Below are 25700 nucleotides of genomic sequence, written 5' to 3'. Positions count from 1 at the left end.
CTGGTTGTAGGCCATTACTCCGTACCTTTAAAGGAGTTAATAACTTTGTTGTTGAAGTTGTTGATTGGCATTCTTCTTCCAACAACATCGGTGGTAGAACTTCATTAGAAAAGACTCTCCCAATAATTTGCATTATTTGTTAACTTTTCAATTGCCTCATCCACACATTTCATCAGAAAATTATATTTCTCAGTTGATTCTAATCCAATTTTAGTAGCTTTAAAAAAATGAGAACATAATTTGTTGTATCATGCTTTTTGCTCAATACTTTGTGTGTCATCATAACAATTCATCACATAATAAGTATACCCGTGTTTAATATCCTTCCTGCATATAGGTAAAATATATTGAGATGGAATCTCTTTTACATTTGTTTAAATAAGAAGATTGCATATATGTCTGCAAATAACTCCTCTAAACTCAAATAAATGACATGTTCATTAAATATCAAATTTGACTTCATTGAAAATACATTAAATACCATTTGGCTTCTAAGCATGCTTTTTTTCCTCTAAGAATGTTTGTTACCTAAAATGTATATATTACCCCATCTAAATTGACAAATGTAAAATTGCAACATAGTATTCCTCTCAGCTCATCTTGAAACAACTTAAAAACTTCATTTGTATAAGATTCTTGTAGTTGCTTCTCAAAATGACAATCAGTTATCATTGGAAAACTTGAGTTAAAAAAAGCAAAATCAGCTTTCTTTTCTTTTTCAATCTTGCTTTTCAATGCATTATCATACTACTCAACAAATTGCTTCAAGGATACAGTCCAAAATATTCCTTTGACATATATAAGAGCCTAGTGATGGCAATTGTTATATAAGACATTTAGCCATTCAATTTTTTCAATGTTATAACTCTTTATCATCTTTAACCAAGTGTCTTCAAATTCTCGAATATCAACTTCTTTGTAAATGATGTTTTTCAAAAAAAAATTTACTACTTTGTGCTCAGTCTATCCTTTGAGCTTCTTAGAAACAGTCTTCATAATATGCCAAAGACAGAGACGGTGGTGAGAATTTGGAAAGACTATTCTAATTGCACCTTGGATAGCCATCCATTGATATATAATGATCACCTTGGGGGCCTTGCCTAACATGCATTCTAACCACATCCAATTAATATTGTTTGTCTATGATGGTTTGCACCAACAAATAAAGCAAAGGGCATATCGTACTTATTCATTAAGTATATCCTATCAAATGATATTGCATCACCAAAAGCTTTATAAGTCACTATAGACCTTGCATATGCCTAAAATACATTTCTCAAACTGTCTTCTTCATCAATGTCAATCAAATAAAAAAACATTGAATTTCTAAGTTGTATACAAGAGAAATAATTGGCAAGTGCTTCAACATCTCTAACTCCAAGTTTGAACTACCTTACTTTTGCAATATAATTCCAACAATCTATTTTAGTATATGTTAAATTTTCATATCCTCCACTTTCAACAGCTAATGAATGGAAATTTTGGCTTAAACTTATACCTTCTTGATCATTTAGTTCAAGCCTTCTCTTTAACATAATCATCTATTTTTTATTACACTTTTGAAAACCGGATTTGTGAGGGCTAAGTGCATGATTATGCTCCAAATGAGTACCAGAAATAGTAAAACACCCATCATTACCAAAAATGACATTAATTTTGGCTTGACAATTTGACACACCCCTTGCGAGTGCATACTGCAAGTGCACGGGTTGTCGAAGTAATAAAGTACCCTAGTGAGTGGGTAGTCATATTCATAGGGAATAGTGATCAGAAAGCACAAGAATTGCTATTTAACTATGGTGAAGATGATCCAAAGTGGTGTGAATAATATCTATGCAAATAGAAATAAAAAAACCAAGAAGGAGACGTAATAAAGTGATAGGAGAGGTAATTGATAGAAAGTGGGGCACCCGGACATTGCTCACCCTAGGACTATTGTTTCAAGTGTAGGACCGATCATTAAATCTCCTAACTGATGTTTAATGAGTCGTGGAGATCCTTAAACACATGGTCCCAAACCTAAGGTCAACCGTGACTAACCCTAGACTATGCCCTGGAAAAAAAGGAATACTCTCGACGCCTCACACTGTGCAAGGTTAAATAAAGCTCTAGGGACTCCAAGTGATAAACCCTATTCCCTAATCTAGATCTAACCCTTTGGTCCAAGCGAAATACCCCTAGTCACAATTAAGCCCCAGCACTAAGGATTACTTCAACGCTTCACTCTGTTACTTGTACAACTAAGCCCTATCGGAGTTCCTCTCTTAGCACTTCACTCTATTGTGACCGCAAAAAACTCTATGGAACGCGGAGGTAGGTAAATCACACTGGAAGGGAAAGAGGGCGCTCTGCTACCTCTCGACTCACCATCTCAGCCCTCTCCAATCTAGCTTTGTCTAACCCTCATGGTGTGTCACTCATCCACAAGGATTACCAAGATGGGTTCTCAACCCTAGTGTCACTCTAAGGGAAAATCACTTCAACAAGCATTCAAGATTGGAACTCAATTCGAACATCAATTAAAGAAAACATAATGAAAGGTCAATGAACAAAAATCATCATAGGGTTTACAAGTCCAAGCACCCACTAGGGGTTTACCACTCCATAGAGTAAGATATAATCAATAATGAAACTGAAAGTAAAAATATGCAATCCATAAGTAAAAGCCCCTTGTAGTCCGTATTGATAGTCTTGTGGAATAGCCTCGTCTTTTCCAAAGGTTCCCTCGTCAAGCCTAGGGCACACCTCGCCGAATCGATGCTAACGAAAGCTCCCCTAATAACTATCTTCCGAAAGAACGTGTTGTTGAAGGCCATAGAATCACTCCAAAAACATTGCCAAAGCCTCTCCAAACCCTAGCCACGAGCGCCTCCAAAGTTGGGGAGAAAGATGGGAAAAACGATCCTCTAAAAGATCCACAAGTCGCAGCTTAAAATAGGGCTGGAATTGGACATCCACACGGGCATGTGGAATTTCCACACGCCCGTATGAATCTCAAGGAATCAAATTTTCATAGCACTGTAACTAGTAATTGCTACAATGATTTACTACAGTGATTTGCTACAATAAATAGCTCCCGAATCCACACTTTTCATCAAGACCACATGAATGAGCACACATCCATACGGTAGATGGCATTGCGTCTTCAATAAAATCACATTTGATGAAGATCTTGCTAGTGTTACACAAGTCAGAACACATGAGCGTGACTACCTTCGTGCCCTCCAATTTGCATGTTCACTAGATCATGATGGAGGTTGGAACACACTCATATGTCTTTGAGCACAACTTGTGTCTTCACGTTTGTTCACACCAAGATTTCATCAACAAATTGGATCCATGATCAACTTTTGGTTTTTTTTCTTTCATAATTGTCTCCACAACCCTACATGCGCAAAAGAACATAAATACATATGTAAAAGTGATAAAATTTGTGAAAAGTAATGCTCAATATAAGAAAAGAATACTTCGTATTACTAATACACAAGCACTTATCAAACTCCCCCACACTGAAGCTTTTGCTTGACCTCAAGTAAAAATAAAACATTGAAGCAAAGAAGAAGGAAATATTTAAGGTGCTTGGCCTTAGGTTCACCAAAAGCATGCAAGGGAAGCATTCTGTAATTAAGGAAAAATTTCGACACCGAATACAAAAAATCAATGCTCTAGGTTGAATCAAAAAGGACAATAACCCGATATCGTGTAAGTGTGTGTAAACTCACCCAAGTACTATAAACTCCCCCCCACACACACTTAAGATGTACATTGCCCTCAATGTATGCATGCAAACACAATAAAATATAAAGAAATGAAAAAAAAACATATTTGGAGGTGGGTAATTGAAACAATACTCCCCTGAACTCCTAATGGTACGTTTGATGGAGCTATATGCATTGAGAGTTGAGTTCCAATGTGTTGTGGAGCACACACGGCCATGTGAATATCACATTGACCGTGCTAATGACTAATCCTCAATTTCTAGACTCACAAGACCATCTGCACGTATACATAAGGGGGTTCAATGATTCTCAATCAGAAACAAAATAAACTCGAGTATATAAAAAGATATGGAAATGAAATACAACTCAAGACAACTAAAAATAAAAGATAAACTTAGAAGGAAGATCCTTTCTGAGTGGTATAAGTCCAAAATGAAATGCTGAAATTAGATATGAAAACATGAAGACAAGTAAAAAAAGTAAAAGATGCATCAAGCGTCAGTGTAAGGCTCTGTTGCCTCTGCTGCCTTTATTATTGCTGCTGTTGAAGAAGATGATGCTAGTGGATCAACCAATGCTGCTGAAACTGGGGATGGTAGTTGACACGCATCCGAATATGCGTGTAAACCGTAAGTGCACGCGTGTCAAAATAATTATTACCCCGGTGAGTGGGTAGTCGAATCCACAGGGAACTGAAGTATTAGTATTAACCAATTCTTAGTTATCTAGTTAAATCAATTGATGTGATGAAATGAACTAATTGCAAGAGAATTAATAAGCAAGCAAACGGGCAAGAAAAACAAGTAAAGGAGATCTCAATCAATAAAGATGAGGTACCCGGACAATGCTCCCCCTAGGATCTAACATGAAGCTCAAGATTCACTAAATACTTCTAAACAGAGTCTAATGAGTCGAGGTAATCCAAGAACAACCGGCCCTTGCCTCCAAGCCACCTGTACTAGTTCCTTACAAGGTCACGGCGGAGAAATCGCTCAATCTCAACACCTCACACCCCATATGACCGCAATACGCTCTAGGGACACCTAAGAGTGAAACCGATTCCTAAAGATAGATCCAACCCTAATTCTCGGCGAAGGATCCCTAACCCCCTACAAGGTCCTGGTGGAGAAATCTCTCAATCTCACACCTCACACCAAATATGGTTGCAAAGAGTCTAGGGAATACAGAGATAGGAAAGACTCAATCGGAAGGGAAAGGGGACACTCCACTATCTCATGACTCACCCTCTCAACCCTCTTTAACCTTGAAATTCTAACTCTAATGGAGACCTCTCTCTCATCAAAGTAACAAATCATGCAAATCCAATTAACAACAAGGATTAATAAAACAAGCAAGCAATGGGAATACAAGATTAAAACTCAAATCAACTTTGATTTAATAGAAACATAAAGCAAATCAATACAAAAACATAGATCCTAGGGTTCACATGCCCAAATACCTACTAGGGTTTAGCCCTCCATGGAGCAAGTTACAAAACAATGATGAATACAATGAAAAGCAATAAAAACCATGAAGTAAAACCCCCTTAAATTCGTGATGATGGCCTTGATGGGTCGCCCAACGTCTTGAAGAATCCTTCTCCGAAGCTAGGTCGCTAAAGGCTCCCTCTATGCTATGATGGAGAGAAGATCAATCAAAGTTGGTGATGGATGCCCCCAATATCGCCAAAGACCTCCTCCAAAACCTTAGCTGCCTTGCCTTCAAAGTGCTCGCGAAAAGCCTCGCCAAAAAGACCCCAAAGAATAGGGCAAACGGTCTATTTAAATCCCAAAACCGCGCCGGTCACATGCCCCCCATATGGATTTTCCACGGGCCCATGTGGGATGCAGGAATTTCCATGCGTGAATAGTAATTTTGCTACAGCACTAGTACAGTAGAAATTGCTACGGTACTTTCACAAAACGCGGTCCAAACACTCTTCTCTTGAGGCCACATGTCCGGGCACACGTCCATGTGGTAGGCTATAAAACTTCCCTTCATCGACGTATCTTTGAAAGGTCTTGCCATCTTCACAAAGAGAAGGAACATGAAGATGTGGCTGCCTTTGTGCCCTTCCAACTAGTGAATTGACTTGAATCTTCTTGGAAGTTGGCACACATCTCCACGTTTATAAACTCCTCTCGTGTCTTGGTCCTTGAATTGAACAAGAACTCCCAACATTGTGTCCTTATAGCCTATCTTTGTTTTCTTTTTACTCTTCAAGGCATTCACAACCTATATGCATAAAAGAACACCAAATACACAATATAAGACATAAACCATGGTAAAAATGATGCTCAATGCACGTAAAACATATATAAAAATATGTCTACTCAAGCACTTATCAGTAGTGCTAGTGATGCTGGTGGAGTCGGTGGAGCCCGGGGTCTTATAATAAAGGGAGAAGTCAGGTCTCGCTCGAGAATCTGCCATAAGATGTCGAGACGCTCCATCACCTTTGTGTGGTTCACAGTCTGTATCACGTGAACCTCAGCTATCTCTGTCTGTAACACCCATATAGCATTCTCGTGCCTCTCATAACGATCATAGGCTCGAGATAGAGAAAGCATACGCACTAGAGGTGGCTCATATGCTGCAAGTGATGCCTCGGTCTCTATCTGCTCAGGTTATGGCTCAAGCGCTGTCTGAGACCCCTCTGCTACCTCTTCGCCACCATCGGTGATCTCAGATATGGGTGTGACAATCATGTAAACCCCTGGTCGGTACGTGTAAACCATGCCCATCAATCTCATCATCTCAATATCAAGAGGGTATGGAGTGATCGTCTTCTCGACCCCACGAATGACATCCAAAAGACCCATCCCCATAATGAGTCTAGTAATGTAGGGGTCAGAGAAGAAGATGTCGACTCTCACATACTTCCCCTGATGCCTCAAATACTCGGCTACAATGTACCCAAGGTGAATCGGCTCACTCTACACCATCGAGTAAAGGTATAGCAGCTCCTGACAGCTCAACACCCCTGTACCATCACCACGTCCGTTAACTGGCCGACTAAGAAGGGCGTGGATGTAGAGGTAAGCCGGCCGAGAGAGGTATGTTGCCTTGGAGACTACCGTCTCATACTATCCTTGTCCACACAGTGCTCGGTATGCGCGTGAGGTGTCAAGCTGCTAGGGTAATCAGTCTGCATCTGTGCATACTCCAATGTATCCATAAAAGCCTCGTTATATAGACCAAGTTGGACCGAAACCAGCTGACGCTCATACAAAAGTGCTTCCCAAATGCTCTGAACTATAGTATCGATGCTCGAGAAATAACTGTACGAGTGATTAAACTTAAACGACGAGAGCACATCTAATGTAAGCATACGGATTACTGGCTCTCATATAAACAATAATTTCTGCCAGCTACCAACTGAGATGAGCTCCTCTACCTCGTCAGCCATGTCATGCCCTAACTGCGTCTCCCTGAGTGTACTCAAATCCGAGAATCGAGTATGACCGAACTTGAGCTTGGACAATCTCACAAATCGAGCCTGGTGCTCGGGAATCACAAACTCTAACTACTCTGGCTCAAGAGAAGACTCTCTAGGACGCTTGCCGGTCACTTTCTTTATTCTGGGAGCCATATCTACAAAAATTGAAAAGACAATCAATCAAATAAACTCTCAAAACAATATTGCAGAAATCCACATAGTGGTGTGGAAATTCCACACGCCCGTGTGGATCCACGGGGCATGAAAACTACACATCCAAGATGCTAAAACCCAAAAATACATCCAAAATTCATTTAAAATTTTTTCTAAAAGCTCGCATCAGCCATTTAATCATGAAATATAGTAACATTTCACCAGTTTTAGACAAAACAAATCAAGATTAGCGAAGAGATAGCCTCTAAACACACGCCCGTGTCCCGACCCACAAGGGCGCCCACATGCCCCTGTGGCTTCTTTGTCCACCCGAAAAATTTTGCTAAGTGTTCCACACGCTCCCTAAGGAAATTCCACAAGGGCGTGTGGATACTCATAGGGTTACTCACATGGGTACTCACGGGGAACTCACACACATCTATGTCTTCTCGGGATGGAGGAGAACTCTCTACAGAATTTCACACGGGCTTGTGGAAATCACCCATGCCCGTGTGTAATTCACAGGGTCATCCACAGGGGCATTCACACACCCAAGTATCTTCTTGGGATAGAGTTTGAGAACTCTGCAGAGAAACAAACGCCTGTGTGAAAATTACCCACGGGCATGTGACCGTCACAAGGCCGTTCACAGGGGCATTCATATGCCCCTGTGTCCTCTCAGGATAAGCTCTGAGCGGAAACACACCTCGTGTGGAAATTCCACATGACCATGTGTCTTCTCTGAATGACTTAGAAAAAATCACAGACTCTGCTAAAAATTTTTGCACACTTATACACATACAAAGCCTGTATATACTATGAACAACTAGCCAGAGAATCATGGATAACACACTCAAACGACCAAGAAACTTCACCAAACACAATTAAGCACACTAAAACACCAATAATCCATGAGAAAAACACAGCAATAGCATGTAAAAGATCAAGGCACCAACACTCAAGTCCTTATTCATGCAAACACTAAACTAAAACAAAAAAAAAGACAGTAAAAGCTTGGGTTGTCTCCCAAGAAGCGCCTGTTTAACGTCACTAAGCTTGACGTACCTTTTCTTACCTCACGGGGGCTCATAAATGAAGGTTTCCCTCTTACTGACAACTTGAAAGCATATGAACATAATCTTTTCAAGGTAGAGGGGGTGTTATCGAGCTTGGTACCACACAAGGGTTCATTACCCTTACTCTGTGCTTGCACAATCCCATTAGCCTTAGGTCACTTCTTGTGGTGTTTCCTTGCTTGCTTCATCTTTTTGATCATCCTCTTCATGGTCCCCGATGTAGGTTGTATCTTGTCCTCTAGACCAAGTGTCAAAATTTCTTCGTTCTCCACTTCTTGATCTAGCACCCCTTCATATGGGTCTAGACACATCATTTCCTGCACGTATTCATCAATTAACTCATCAGTAGTTTCAAGAATAGCCTCCCAAGTATCAGCGAAATATCAACATCCTCATCAACATCCAACACTACAAAGTCTACAAGAAATATGTACTTGTCAACTTTCACAAGTACGTCTTCAATAATGCCCCTCTGATGTCTAACCGTTCGATCCACCAATTGAAGTGTCATCCGAGTGGGCCTAGGCTCTCCCAAGCCTAGCTTTTGAAAGAAAGAATAAGCCATGACGTTGATGCTAGCCCCTAAATCCGCCAATGCCTTTTCTTCACCCAAATTACCAATGTTGTATGGAATGATAAAGCTTCCGAAGTCCTTCTTCTTGTTCGGCATATTCTTTTGCAACACCACTGAACATGAAGCATTTAGAATCATAGATGCACTCTCCTCCAACTTCCTCTTGTTGGTCAAGAGGTCCTTTAGAAACTTTGCATAACAAGGCATTCGAGACAATGCCTTAATGGAATGTTGATGTGAAACTGCTTGAATAGACCCAAGAACTTCTTGTATTGCTCATCATTTTGGTCGTTCTTCAACATTCAAGTGTGAGGGATTCTTGGTTTGTAAGATGGGGTACCACCTCTTTCTCTTTATTGGCTATCTCCTTAACCTCCACGACCTCGGGTGCTTCAATATTGGTCTTCTCACTCGGGAGCCTACCCTCAACTTCACGACCACTTCTCAAAGTGATCACCTTCACATGTTCTTTTGGGTTTGTCTCCATGTTGCTAGGCAAACTTCCTTGAGGTCTCTCTGATAATGACTTCGCAATTTACCCCACTTGATTCTCTAAGTTGTGCAATGATGTAGTGTGGTTGTGAAGTGTGTCTTCAACCGATTGAAATCTTGTATCTGATGATGAAATGAACTTGGTCAAAGCTTTTTCTAGGTTGGTCATCTGGTTTTCCAACCCTGAAACTCTATTCTCCATGTTCGGGGCTTATTGTTGTTGTTGTTGGAAAATGGGTCTTCTATTGCCCTTGATTACTCCAAGAAAGGTAGGTACCTCCTGCTGCAACATCAAGTAACTGCTTTGTGCTTGGGTTTAACCCACTATAGAAAGTCTGAATGATTATCGACTCGGGAAACCCATGTTGAGGACATTTCTGCAAGAGCTCCTTGAACCTATCCCATGTCACAAAAATAGACTCAATTCTGTTTGCAAAAAAGAGGATATTTCATTCCTAAGATTTGCGGATTTTCCGGGAGAGAAATATCGGGCAAGAAAAGCTTCTACCACCTCCTCCCATGTAGTGATCGATACTTTAGGTAATAAATGTAGGCATTGCTTCGCTCTACCTTTCAAGGAAAATGGGAAGGCCCTCAACTTGATAGCATCATCCATAATACCATTAATCTTGAGCATGTCGCGCACCTCCAAGAAGTTCTCTATGTGATTGTTTGGATCCTCATCGGCCAAACAATTAAACTATGCTGCCTCCTGTAACATCTAGATGAAGCCCAGCTTGAGCTCAAAATTCTGAGCCGTGATCAGTAACCGCATAATACTAGACTGCGTGCCAAGAACTATGGGGCTGGTATAATCTGAGAGTGTCCTCTGCTGTTTATTAGGTTCTGCCATATTATCAGACTCTTTAATTTCTATTTCAGTTTTATTAGACTGTTCTAGCACAGGTTCTATCGCTTTCTATGAATTCTTCGTCCAATGTCCGGATCTCCTTCAACCAGTGTAGAAGGGTTTCCTCAAGCCATAACCTGGAGTTGCAACCAAAGAAAAGAAAACAAATCAGAACGATGGAAGAATAAGAAAGTGTAAAATAGAACAAGTGATGAATAGCTAACATAGCAAAGTGCAAAGTGTTTCCAAAATGAATATTCCCTGGCAACAATGCCAAAAACTTGACACACTCCTTGCGAGTGCGTACTGCAAGTGCACGGGTTCTCGAAGTAATAAAGTACCCTAGTGAGTGGGTAGTCGTATCCACAGATAATAGTGATTAGAAAACAAAAGAATTGCTATTTAACTATGTGAAGATGATCCAAAGTGGTATGAACAATATCTATGCAAATAGAACTAGAAAGAACAAGAAAGAGACACAATAAAATGATAGGAGAGGCAATTTATAGAAAGTGGGGCACCCGGGCGTTGCTCACCCTAGGACTATTCTTTTAAGTGTAGGACCGATCATTAAATCTCCTAACTGATGTTTAATGAGTCATGGAGATCCTTAAACACAGTCCCAAACCTAAGGTCAACCATGACTAATCCTATACTATACCCCGGTAGAAAGAAATGCTCTCGATGCCTCACAGTGTGCAAGGTTACATAAAGCTCTAGGGACTCCAAGTGATAAACCCTATTCCCTAATATAGATCTAACCATTTGGTCCAAGCGAAATACCCCTAGTCACAATTAAGCCCAGCACTAAGGATTACTTCAACACTTCAATCTGTTGCTTGCGCAACTAAGCCACAACGGAGTTCCTCTCTTAGCACTTCACTCTATTATGACCACAAAGAACTCTTGGAACGCGGAGAAAAGATAAATCACACTTGAATAAAAAGAGGACATTCCGCTACCTCTCGACTCACCCTCTCAACCCTTTCCAATCTAGCTTTGTCTAACCCTCATGGTGTTTCACTCATCCACAAGGATTACCAAGATGGATTCTCAACCCTAGTGTCACTCTAAGGGAAAATCACTTCAACAAGCATTCAAGATTGGAACTCAATTAGAACATCAATTAAAGAAAACATAATGAAAGGTCAATGAAACAAAATCATCCTATGGTTTACAAGTCCAAGTATCCACTAAGGGGTTTAGCTCTCCATGGAGTAAGATACAATCAATAATGAAATCAAAAGTAAAAACATGCAATTCATAAGTAAAACCCCCATGTAGTCCGTATTAATGGTCTTGTGGAGTAGCCTCGTCTTCTTCAAAGGTTCCCTCGTCAAGCCTAGGACACACCTCACCAAATCGATGCCGATGACAACTATCTTCCGAAGGATCGCGATGTTGAAGGCGGTAGAACCACTCCCAAAATCTTGCCAAAGCCTCCCAAACCCTAGCCACGATCTCCTCCAAAGTTGGAGAAAGATGGGAAAAAAGATCCTCCGAAAGATCCACATGTCGCGCCTTAAATAGGGCTAGAATCAAGCATCCACACGGGCATGTGAAATTTCCACACGCCCCTGTGAATCTCCAGGAATTAAATTTTTAACGCGCTATGAATAGTAACTGCTACAATGATTTGCTATAGTAACTACTACAATACTTCTCCGAAATGCTCCCGAATCCACACTTTTTATCGAGGCCACATGAATGGGCACACATCTATGCGGTAGATCGCATTGTGTCTTAAATAAAATCACATTTGACGAAGATCTTGCTAGTGTCTCACAAGTCGGAACACATGAGCGTGACTCCCATTGTGCCTCTCCAATTTGCATGTTCACTCGATCACGACGGAGATTGGCACATACTCACATGTCTTTGAGCACAACTTGTGTCTTCACGTTTGTTCGCTCCAAGATTTCATCAACAAATTGCATCTACGATCTCTTTTGGTTTCTTTCTTTCATAATTGTCTCCACAACCCTACATGCGCAAAAGAACACAAATACACATGTATAAGTGATAAAATCTTAGAAAGGTAATGCTCAATGTAAGAAAAAATACTTCGTATTACTAATACACAAGCACTTATCATAATTTGTTTGGTAGCGTTTGGTTAGATGTAGTTGAAAGTGTAGTAAGTTTTTAATTACAGTGTATTTGTAAATTGTGGAGTTGAAAATGCAAGAGAGCCAAATCTGGTGTTTGGTTGACTGTAATTGAAAATACTGGATTTCAAAATTTTGTGTTTGTTTAGAAGAATTTGTAAATCTGGACTTTAAAACATGTGTTTGGTTGGATGTATTTGTAGAATATAAACACCCTTGGTGAGGTTACCCTCACCTTGGGTCATCATTAAATTTAATTAATTATAAAAACACAAGTAATTGTTATTAATAGTAACACAAATAATTATGCATAAAATTACTTAATTTAATATATAATTATGTTTTCATTAACACTTATTGTTATTTTTAATAATTACAAAAAATATATTACACTATTTATGAATTTTTAAAGCAAAGTATTGATAAAAATATAATAGTAACCCTTTATTATTAAGATAAAATAATGTCATGCCTTTTTTTATTTTTTTCATTTTACTCTCACCACATGCTTCTCTAAGTATTAATAATGTATATTCATTAACTATTTTTTATATTAAATTTGATTGCATAAATATCAAAACCAAATTTAATAGTTGACAAAAGTACAACAAAAACAACTAGTTTTTACACACACATTCCTCTATTGATCAAGCCTTTAAAAAAATTCACCAGCATAGCCGGTCCTAGGTCCAAAGAAGAGTGCATACACATTAACAATTACTATACATGTATTCCTTTGAATTAACAAATTGAAGAGATATAGCAGCCATCACCATCAAATCCATAACATCCATTTAAAGTCATATTAAATTCATAACAAACATCACATTAGTTTAAAGAGTCCATATTCATATTAAATCTATAAACATCACACTTATACCATTTACTAACAAACTACATACATCCATGAGTCTCAAAGTTAGAGATAAATATAAATAAAAATAAGATAGGTACATTGGAGAAGAAATATGATAAAGATGGTAGAATATAAAGGGCATGAGATGTCCACCACATGTGAGAAAATACACCAAGCCTAGAGAATTCATGCTAAAAAAAACATAGAGGATAAAAAATAAATCATACATAAATAGGAGTTGAAAATGAACATGAGAAGGATAACATTTTGTAATGAAGAATTTCTTACCATTTCTACATTTCAAAGGTCCCAACCAATAGACGCAAAGAAATCATCACCCAAATCTTGATAAAGTCATCATCCATTCCAAAGAACATTCGACCTCTTGCATCATCTCCCATCAAGTTCTGTTATACCATTCCAACTTGTCTTATGGAGTAGCCATACTTTTGCAATTTTTTACATTTTGCCAAATGCTCTTTTGCAAATCTCAATGATCAGCTAGATTTAAATTATTCAAATGCATCTTGGTTGTAGTGGCTAGTTCATGGATTGCATCATATTCAGTGTTTGCCTTGCGCTTTGCTTTTTCTTTCTTTTTTTTGTTGTAGGCTTGTTGCTAACATGGGTTCAAAAAAGCTGTCTTGATTTTGGGTCCTTGGTGAGGCATTGCACTGTGCATTTGTCTCTCCAAAAGCCACATCATCATAATGTTTATTATGGTGAGACTCTTCCTGTTCTATGTTGAAATCCATTTGTACACCTGATTGATTCCCCGCAAGTGTATGGGATAGCCAAGTAATACCCTATTTGTGACGCAGGGGTCGTATTCCACGGCCAAAGAAGTATTATTACTCACTCTTCATCTATTATCTAGCATACAATTCTTAGTAAAAAGAATAAATAAAATAAAATAAACTGACTAATCTATAGCCTGTCTAGTAGCACACATAAATAAATGAACAAGGGAGTGTCAAGCACGAAAAAGGGGATGTTCGGACAAGGAATCTGCCTATGGTTGTCACTAAGGCCCAAACTAGGATGGTTCAAAGATGTAATGACGGTAGTAAAGACCTAGAGATCTCTTAGATAGGTTAACCCTTAATCCCATACAAGTGGAGATCAGCATCTCTTCCGGATCAACCCTCCTATGATTGTAATGAGTTTAAGGAAATCTCTAAATAGGAGTAAACCTACTATCCTTCGGCTTAAACCTAGCATTGGAGGGCTACCAACACCCGATCTCTCGGCATGTCGGCACAAGTATACCCTTTTAATTTATCTATGACCTAGTATAAGCACGCTCTTGCATCAACAAATACAATTCAAGAATGAACTACAGATTTCTCCATTTGTAACTCAAGACATGCAAAGCACAATAGATTGAATTTTAAACAACCATCAAATTAAACAATAACAACATCCAAGGTTTTTTCACAAGATGAACCCTAGGTTTCATCCAAAGCCAAACACCACAATAAATTAATCCCTCATGATGAGAGATACTTACATAACATACAAGAAAAAGAAATACAATAAACAAGCAAGAAAACTCCCTCTATGATCTTGATCTCCTTGATGGGTGAAGCTTTGAATGGTTTGCGATGATGGCTTAGAACTTCACTCCAACTCTTTATTCTTTGCTCCTCTCCCTCTTAGTGATGATGTGTGCTTGTTTCCCACAAGGATCATCACCGCAAGATGGTCGAAAAGGCTTAAGAAGGTGTGGTGGCGGTGGCGTAAAAGGTCAAGGAAAAGCCTCATAAAAATCTTCAATTGACTTGTATGTCAATAAATAAATTTTAAAATCTTCAATTAACATTTGAATAAGATACAAATAAATATGCAATATAACAAGTACCTTAACATAATCTCTAAACTCTACCCCACCCATAAAAATCATTTTTAGGTTGTTATCCCAGCCCATGCCACTCATTTTTTTTTTAAATTTTTTAATTCTTACCCACCTCCGTATTGCCCTGAGTTGATTACCCACATTAGCCTCTATAACTGTCACCACAAATGCATCTCTCATGGCTCGAATAGCGGCATGAATTGCTTGAGGCTTAAACCCTTTATCAACTTTCAGTCCTTGTTCAACTTGATTAGCCATAAATCTTATAAAATAACTTCTTTCAATTGGTGTCCACCTCTTATGTCCCGATGTCACTATTGTGGGCTTCATAGCCAATGAATTTTGGCTATCCATTTCTACATTGTACCCTTCCATTCTGTAAAAAAACTTGATACACAACAAACCATGACAATTGTTAATTTCACATAATATGTGAAGTAGTAAATTCATAAAAGCATAGCATAATATTATTCTAATTAAGAAAGTACTAAAATAATTCGAGTTGTGTAATAATAGAAACCAATATCAAGTTACACATCACTATTTTTATATAAATACTAGATAATGTTTAGTGCAAGTAGAGACATAACCATACAATAAGCAAACAATAGAAGAACAAATGATTCCTTAATTTGTAATAATTATATAGACATATAACTATTTGTTGACCCACATTTCAGCTACAATTTGATCATGGCGAACATCTAATTCTTGTGTCTTTTCTCTTTGTTGCCTAATGGTGGTTTGTGAGGGATGTTGTGGTATTTAGTCTTCCTCGGAGGGAATAAAGCCATCTTGGCCACCGTTGAGGATGTAATTATGTAAGATACAACATGCAATATGAGTTCTGTTTGTGTCTTAAAATGAAAAAAAGGCCTAGATGAGAGAACTTTAAAGCAACCCTTTAAAGAACCAAATGCACGCTCAATAAAGGTACATGCAGATGAACGTCTCAAGTTAAAAAGCCCCTTAGGTTTGCAGGTGCCTGAGAGACAAACTCTTTTACGTGATACCTAACAGCCCTATAAGGGGGTATAAAACCAGGTATTGTGGCATATCTAGCATCAACCAAGTAATACTTCCTTAATTACAAGACGTAAAATGAATTGATAAGTTTAATCATTACATTTAAATTATTCTCTAGCATTTTTATCCATTAAACAAAGAAGTTACCTTCTGGGACTTTTAATCCATTAGGTCTTTCAAGTCCATCACCAAGAACTAGAGAATCATGAGTTGATCCTTCCCAACCAGCAAGAATATAAGTGAAATGCAAGTCAAAATCAACAACTGCGAGAACATTTTGTATTGGGTAAGGTTTCTTCCCCAAAATGCTACTACTTTAGGTGTTGGGATAGAAGCATGAATATGTGTCCAGTCTAAGGCCCCAATACAAGCCTAAAATTAAATAGTTTATGTTAGAATTAATCTTACGAAATTATAAGTAATTTACATCTAATATAAAAATACCTTAAAGTAGGGATATAGCTTGTTCCTTGCCACTATATATGGTTGGATTTGTGTACTTGGTGGCCGCACGTATTCATGGCATAACTTAACAATAGCATATAACACATGATTGAAGTACCTACTAACAGTCTCTCCAGACCTTAAGAAATTATGCGCAATAACACGGTTTCACTGATTGTGTCCTATGGTGTGCAAGAACATTAATAATTGCTCCTCCATGCTCATGTGTAATGTATCACTCAAAAGGCATTTTTGACACAATATTAAGCATAGGTTGAAAAAAATAGACTTGTTCATGCGAACCATGTTGATGCTAATAGTGTCATTTCCATCTATCAACCTAGACAAATACTTTTCATTATTTCTAGCCTTTCGTGTGATGGTTCTCTACAAATTCTTTATCTTTATTTGTGAAGCAATAATAATACAACAGAGGTCATAGCTAAAACTGTTACTTCCAAGAGGTACAGTTCATTATCATCCTCAAAATGATCCATCTAATATAAGATTTATAAGGAATAAATAATTCAAGAATATAAAACAAATATAAAAATCAAAATGAATAATGTCATTATATCACTATTTTATAATAAAATTAATTCCAAGTCATACTTTGCCCACTCACACCATGTATAATAAGAAGCCTTGAAATCAATTGTATTTATCATAAAAACTAGTTTAGAAACCATTTTATTAACATAACCAATCAAATTAGCATAGCTAATCAACCGTAAATAAAAATTAGAAAAGCAAATCCTAAATGAGAAATAACACAACAATAATACCAATAATAGTGCCAACACAAAGACAATCCCATAGATATTTCATATATAACTTTATTTCCAAGCTAATTACTTAAACTTATTGTCAAAAAAAAGTCTAAAGTAAATAAATTAGTACTAGTAAGCGTACATGCAGCAATGTCCCATCTATGACAACTAATGTAAAGTAACTATACAAGTTTAATTTGTTTGCCAACATATTTCAGGTATTTATTCATCATTACACCCAATTTTATCATTAACATGTATGAACAAATTCAAATTGATAGGTAAAACTTAAAAAAAAGAAAGATAAGTAGATCAAAACTAAATTAATCAACATTGTAGGAAAATTAATCTTTATCATGATATAGCCTTCAATAGTAGGAAAGGAAAAGTCATTAAATTTTCACATAGATCAGAGGCCATATTAAAATAAATTGTAAAATAAGTTTAAATGTTTAATTAGAACTTACAAGTACCTATTTTCAAAATAAATAAATTACATGTCTGTACATTTTTAAATATATTTCATATTTCAAACCTAATTTTATCTTTTTTTTGTTGTTCTCTCAAGCCTTAAATTGTCTCACTTAGGATATTTAGTTGCTTTATCTTCTCAATGTTTTCAGAAATATCTTTATTGACTCTTTACTATTATGATGTAAATCCTATCACCCGTGTGAAAAATCCACAGGGGCACTTACACGAGCGTGTGAAATCTCGATTCCAGCCCTTTAAAAGCCAATTTCAGCCCGATTTTAGCATTCTTTTATCCCTCTTTTCCCCAACTTGAGAGAAGGCTGCAGCTAGGGTTTTGAGAGATATTGGCTAGGGCTTTGGAGAGGTTCTACGGCTCCAACATCGCACGCCGTTTGGAAGAAGGTTAGTGGGAGAGCTTTCGTTGGCACCGATCTGGCGAGATGTATCCTAGGCCGGACAAACGGACCTTTGCAATGAATAGAGGACTCTCCACAAGACCATCACCATGACTAATGAGGGGGTTTTCTATGGATGCTTTGTTTTTACATTCGATTTCATTGATTGTATCTAGATCCATGGAGAGCTAAACCCTTAGTGGGTACTTGTGTATTTGTGAACCCTAGGATGTATTCGTTTCATTGAATCTCTTTATTATGCTTTCAATTAATTGATGTTTATTGTGAGTTCCAATCTTGTATGCTTGATTGTATGAATACTCCCCTAGAATGACACTAGGGTCGAGAGTTCTTCTTGGTAACTCTTGTGAGTGAGTGACACACCATGAGAGTTAGATAAAGCTAGATTGGAGAGGGTTGAGAGGGTGAGTCGAGAGGTAGCGGAGTGTCCCCTTTCCCCTTCCGGTGTGATCTATCCTACCTCCACGTTCCAAGAGTTCTTTGTGGCCATAGTAGAGTGAATGGGCTAAGGGATGACCTTCCGCTGGGGCTTAGTTGCGAGTGCAACGGAGTGAAGCGTTGAAGTGATTTTAGCATCTAGGGCTTAATTGTGGTTAGGGACCTTTCACCTGGACCAAAGGGTTAGGTTTATACATAGGAATAGGGTTTATCATTTGGAATCCCTAAAGCTTATTGCAATTCTTTATGAGTGCAAGGTGTTGAGATTGTTCGATTTCTCCTCCGGGACATGTATAGAGTTAGGCATGGTTGACCTTAGATTTGGGACTATGCAATCAAGGATTTCCACGACTCACTATTGCATTAATTAGGAAGCATAATAGAGGTTTCTTGCACTTGAAATGATTGTCCTAGGCAAAACAATATCTGAGTACCCCATCTTTATTGATTGCCTTACCTTCTCCTTTACTTGTGCTCTCTTTCTTGTTGTTTTTACTTTTTAGAATTGAGTCTTGTCACATATATCACTATTCATCTTCCACATTAGTTAAGAAACAACTCAAGTGTTTTTATTCCCTACTCTCTGTGGATACGATACCCACTCATCTAGGATTATTACTTTGACATCTGTGCACTTACAATTTACACGCATATACGGACGTGTCAAGTTTTTGCCACCGTTACCGGGAGTAGGGGTTTAGAGATACTTTGCACTTTGTTTTTCTTAGCTATTCATTTATTTCATTCTATTTCATATTTTCTTATTCTATCATCATTCTGATTTCTTTTTCTTTCTTTTTGGGTGCAGCTCCAGGTTATGACCCGAGGGAACCCCTCTATACTGATTGAAGGAGATCCCGAGCTCGAACGTACACTGAGAAGAAAAGGGAAAGAACCTGTGCAAGAACAGTCTAATCTAGTTGATTTGGAAGTAGAAGAATCTGAAAACATGGCAGAACAGAATGAGCAGCAGCGGACATTATCCGATTATGCCAGACCTTCAGTATTGGGGACACAATCGAGCATTGTGCATCCTTCGATTACAGCTCAGAACTTCAAGCTAAAGCCGGCATTCATTCACATGTTGCAGCAATCCGCACAGTTTAATAGTTTGGCCGATGAGGATCCGAACAGTCATATAGAGAACTTTCTCGAGGTGTGTGATATGCTGAAGATAAATGGGGTAACGGATGATGACATCAAGTTGAGGGCCTTCCCATTTTCCTTGAAAGGGAGAGCGAAGCAGTGGCTACACTCATTGCCTAGAGCATCAATTACCACATGGGAGGAGATGGTAGAAGCTTTTCTTGGATGTTATTTCCCTCCCGTGCACTTGCGGTTTACACCCGTGGCTACACTCATCTGGGATTATTACTTTGACACCCGTGCACTTGAGGTTTACATGCATATACGGACGTGTCAGACACGATGAGGTTCAGTCACAGGTAACAGGCACAACATGGCGAGGATAACAACTCTATTCGTCAAAGAAATAATGGGGGTGAATATATATATATATATATATATATATATATATATATATATATATATATATATATATATATATATATATATATCTTGTGTGGGTGTGTGTGTGAGTGTGAGTGTTACCAAATGGCATTGTGAGGTTCAGCCATAGGTGACGAGCACAACATGGCGAGGTTCAGCTGTAGGCAACAGGGCACAAGTTGGCCAAGGATAGCAATTAGTTAGAGAGATAAATAGGGTTAGTAAATATATATATAGAGAGAGAGAGAGACAGCAGAGAGAGAGACTAATTATGGGCACAAGAAAATTTCAACCGCAGCGACAAGCATGGGGTGACAAAGGAGAGCTAGTATGTATGTGAGAGCGATTGAAAGAGTGACGGGGTTTATTTGTGGGCATGATAAGTGATTGTGCGATAAGAATACGAAGTGTTCTTTCCTTGTGTTGAGCATTACTTTTCTTGGGTTTTAAAGCTAATATGGGTGTATTTATGTTACTTTTATGCAGGTAGGGTTGTGAGGTCGATTATGAGAGAGAGAAGCCAATATGGGTTGTAATGCACTAATTTTGGAGGAAATCTTGCTAAAGGTTCAAACGCGAAGACATAGGTCGGGTTCCAGATGCAGGAATGTGTGCCAACCTCCTCGTACTTGAGTTAGCACAACTATTTGGAGGGGCACAAGGGTAGTCACATTCAAGCATTCTGACTTGTGCATGTAAAACAAGATCTCCACCAACATGTCCGTTATTGAAGAAGCAAGGCGATCCATGACGTAAACGTGTGCCCGTTTGCGTTACCTCGATGAAAGTATAGATTCGGGAGTATTTCAAGCTGGTACTATAGCATGGTACTATAGAAAACACTCTAGAAAAGATACTGTAGCAGTACTGTTTACAACCGGCCAAGAAAACAAGAAAATAGAGAATCCACACGGGCATGTGGAAATTCCACATGCCTGTGTGAAAAATCCACAGGGGCGCCTACATGGGCATGTGGATTCCCGATTTCAGCCCTTTAAAAGCCAATTTCAGCCCCGATTTCACATTCTTTTCTCCATCTTTTCCCCAACTTGAGAGATAGTGGGGGCTAGGGTTTTAAGAGGTATTGGCTAGGGCTTTGGAGAGGTTCTACGGCTCTGACATCGCGCGCCATTTGGAAGAAGGTTAGTGGGAGAGCTTTCGTCGGCACCGATCCGACGAGGTGTATCCTAAGAAGGACAAAGGGACCCTTGCAATGAGTAGAGGACTCTCCGTAAGACCATCACCATGACTAACGAGGGGGTTTCCTATGGATGCTTTATTTTTACATTCGATTTCATTGATTGTATCTAGCTCCATGAAGAGCTAAACCCGTAGTGGGTACTTGGGTATGTGTGAACCCTAGGATGTATTCATTTCATTGAACCTCTTTATTATGCTTTCAATTAATTGATGTTTATTGTGAGTTCCAATCTTGGAGACTTGATTGTATGAATACTCCCCTAGAGTGACACTAGGGTTGAGAGTTCTTCTTGGTAACTCTTGTGAGTAAGTGACACACCATGAGTGTTAGACAAAGCTAGATTTGAGAGGGTTGAGAGGGTGAGTTGAGAGATAGTAGAGCGTCCCCTTTTCCCTCCGGTGTGATCTATCCTACCTCCATGTTCCAAGAGTTCTTTGTAGCCATAGTAGAGTGAATGGGCTAAGGGATGAACTTCCGCTAGGGCTTAGTTGCGAGTGCAACGGAGTGAAGCGTTGATGTGATTTTAGCAGCAGGAGGAGGTATCTTAGGTAGCAAGACCCCCGATGAGGCCTGTCAATTAATTGAAAAAATGGGGTTAAACAGCTACCAGTTGAATGCCATGGAGAAGAAAAAGGTGGCCAGCCTCCATGAGATAGATACAGTAACCTCATTGGCGCTCAAGTGGAATCATTGAGTAAGAAAGTTAGATCTCCTAACTTTGAATAGAGTAGCGGCCATGACTACTTGCATCGGGTGTGGTGGAGGACATGCTCCCGCCGATTGCCCGATCTCTATTGGTGATGCATCTTCAGTTGAGAATGTCGATTTTGTGGGTAATGGCATGAGGAATCAAGGAAACTCATACAGCAATACCTGCAATCCGGGTTGGAAGAGTCATCCCAATTTCTCGTGGAGCAACCAAGGTCCACAAAAGGCCATAGGACCACCGGGTTTCCAACAACAAGCCCCAAATATGGAGAACTGAGTTTCAGGTTTGGAGACTCGAATGAACGATTTGGAAAAGGCCTTAACTAGGTTTGTACAATCATTTGATACAAGGTTCCAATCAGTTGAGGCTACACTTCGCAACCACACTGCCTCTTTACATAATCTTGAAAATCAAGTAGGGCAAATTGCGAAGTCCTTATCAGAAAGGCCATAAGGAAGCTTGCCGAGTAACACCGAGACTAACCCTAGAAAGCATGTGAAAGTGATCACTTTGAGAAGTGGTCGTGAGGTTGAGGGTAAGCTTCCGAGTGAGAAGCCAAATGAACACACACCCGAGGTTATAGAGGTCGAGGAGGGAGCAAGCAAAGAGGAAGAGGTGGCACCCCCACCTTTCAAGCCAAGAATACCTTATCCCTCTAGACTGAAGAATGACCAAGGGGATAAACAGTACAAGAAGTTCCTGAGTTTGTTTAAACAACTCCACATCAATATTTCTTTTGTTGAGGTATTGGCTCAAATGCCTAAGTATGCAAAATTATTGAAAGACTTGTTGACCAACAAGAAGAAGTTAGAGGAGAGTGCTTCAGTGATTTTAGATGCATCTTGCTAGGTAGTTTTGCAAAAGAATATGCCGAACAAGAAGAAAGACCCAGGAAGCTTCATTATTCCATGTAATATTGGCAATCTAGGAGAAGAAATAGCATTGGCGGACTGAGGGGCCAGTATCAACGTCATGCCATACACCTTCTTTCAAAAGCTAGGCTTGGGCGAGCCTAGGCCTACTCGGATGACTTTGCAATTGGCGGATCAAACGGTGAGACATCCGAGGGGCATCATCGAAGATGTGCTTGTCAATGTAGACAAGTACATTTTTTCGGTTGACTTTGTAGTGCTAGACGTCGATGAGGATGCGGATGTACCCTTGATACTTGCGAGGGCATTCTTGCGGACTTCCAAAGCACTGATTGATATGGACGATGGAGAGCAAACATTGAGAGTCGGAGATGACAAGCTCACATACCGCCTTGCTGAAGCCATGCGGCATTCTCTTGATTTTGATGATACTTTGTATTTTCTAGACGTTACTGATGAGATTGTTGATGAATACATGCAAGAAATGTTCAATCTGGATCCATACGAAGGCTTGTTCGACCAAGAGGAGGACAATGAAGAAGTAATGATGCTTGGTTCGACGGAAGAACTACCATCTACCCCAGGGATCTTGAAGAAGCTCCAAAAATTGAAAAAGGCTAGGAGACGCCACCAAAAATGCTCCAAGGCTGTTGGAGACGTGCGTAAACCGAAGAAGTTGGATGAACCATTGTTAGGTGGTCCCAAGCTCGATAATTCACCCTCTACCCTCAAGAGATTTTGCTCATCATGCTTCCAAGCCATGGGTAAGAGGGCAACTTTCATCTATGAGCCTCCGTGAGATAAGACAAGGTACGTCAAGCTAAGTGACGTTAAACAAGTGCTTCTTGGGAGGCAACCTAAGTGTTTACTGTATTCGTAGTTTAGTAGTTTAGTGTGTGCATGAATAAAGTGTTGAGTGTTGGTGTCATGATTTTTATATACTTGTGCGGCGATTTTATTGTGGGTTTTGAATTGTCATCGTGTGTTTTCACGTGGATTTGTCGAAGTTGGGTCGTTTGAGCTATTTCTCATGTTTTTCACTGGTAAAATTTGCATATTAGGGCAGGCTCTGAGTGTGTAAACATTTTCAGAAATTTTCTGCAGAGCCTGAAGAATTTTCTAAGGCATCCAGAGAAAACACACGGGCTTGTGGAATTTCCGCACACCCGTGAATTTGCAATACGAGCTCATCCAGAGAAGGCACAGGGGCATGGACTCGCCCCTGGGTAATTTCCTCACGGGCGTGTGAATTCCTGCAAAGATTGGCAGATTATCCCGAAAGCACACAGGGGCGTGGACTCGCCCTTGTGGCCGACCTTGTGAAAATCGCACCGTCGTAGGTAATTTCCACACGCCCGTGCGAATCTCTGCAGAGGAGCTCTCTCCATCCCGAGAAGACACAGGGGCATGCGCTTGCCCCTATGAGTTGGGCCTGTGAATGTCCACGCCCGTGTGGAATTTCCACGCGGGCGTGCGGAATACTTAGTAAATTTTCATGGATGTCCAGAGATGCCACAGGGGCGTGTAGCTGCCCCTGTGGGTCGGGCACACGGGCGTGGGTATTCCCCCACACGCCCGTGTATTTGCATTCAGAGGTAGTGAGTGTTTTCCCGAGAGCGTACAGGGGCGTGCATATGCCCCTGTGAAGTTTTTATATGGAGACGCACGGGCGTGGGTAATTTCCGCACGCCCGTGTGGTTGCGCAGAATTCCAAGAAATGCGAGTTTTTCTTTAAAATCCTTGTGAATTCTCTTCCTCTTCATCTTCAACCACCCAAAAACCCGCTCCTGATCAATTCCCCGGCCTTTTACCGCTGTTTTGGAGGATTTGTTTTCACATTCCATGCCGATTTTTGAAGTTTGCACATCTATTTTATCGGTAAACCTTTTCATCCTCTTTTCATCGTCAACTCTTGTTTTTAGCGGATTGAATATCTTAAAGTGCATGAATTTTCATGTTATAACATTTTATGTATGTTTAGAAAGTGTCTAGGCGCGTTTTAAGTTGAATTTTTGAGAATTGTTGTGCACCCGTGCGATTTTCACACCCTGCAGATCCACACGGGCGTGGGTAATTTCCACAGGCCCGTGTTGCATTCTGCAGTATGATGTTTCTGAGATTCTTTGACCGTTCCTTAATCTTTTATCATAGGTATGGCATCGCGCATTAGAAGCAAGGGGTAGCGCCGCAGAGATCTCCCACAAGTTAGTACATATCGAATTCTCAAATCCCGAGCATCAGGCTCGATTTGAGCTGACTATCGACTCAAGATTGGGGTAGTCCTCGGTTCGTGGACCCGAGTGTATTTAGTGAGGTCCAGCAGGTGACGAGTCAAGCTAGTGAGATTGACACATTGATAACACGTGGAAGGCCCAGAGGAGATTGCTGACTACGAGCAGGTCCCACCAAACTCACTGATCGGAGGTTCCGACGCCCTTGAGTTCCGACCATATAGGAGGTTTGACGCCATTGACGTCTGGCATCATACGCTCGGAGTATTCGCACATCGGGCCCGCCATGAGTGTCAGCGAGTTTGTCGCATAGGCTTATATGATGAGGCTTACATAGACACCGCAGGAGTATAGACACTTACCGATGCAGATTGCCGGCACCTCGACCCCACGTAGAAGCTATATCACTACAACAAAAATTGATGATTGTTTAACAAATTTGGTTATGACTATTAGTTTTTGTCACAAAATAAATGACATTAAGGACA

The 25700-nt window shown here is 39.7% G+C and overlaps 1 non-coding gene across 1 annotated transcript; it reads left to right on the top strand.

Annotated features, from left to right (window-relative positions):
- Window positions 1-9810: 9810 nt before the first annotated feature.
- On the top strand, window positions 9811-9916 carry LOC120251989. Its single transcript, XR_005533545.1, has one exon. It is a non-coding gene; the product is annotated as a small nucleolar RNA R71 (small nucleolar RNA).
- Window positions 9917-25700: the final 15784 nt, after the last annotated feature.

This window comes from Dioscorea cayenensis, chromosome 20, assembly GCF_009730915.1.
Source record: "Dioscorea cayenensis subsp. rotundata cultivar TDr96_F1 chromosome 20, TDr96_F1_v2_PseudoChromosome.rev07_lg8_w22 25.fasta, whole genome shotgun sequence".
Taxonomy (NCBI): domain Eukaryota; kingdom Viridiplantae; phylum Streptophyta; class Magnoliopsida; order Dioscoreales; family Dioscoreaceae; genus Dioscorea; species Dioscorea cayenensis.
This window is presented reverse-complemented; position numbering and strand designations above follow the sequence as displayed.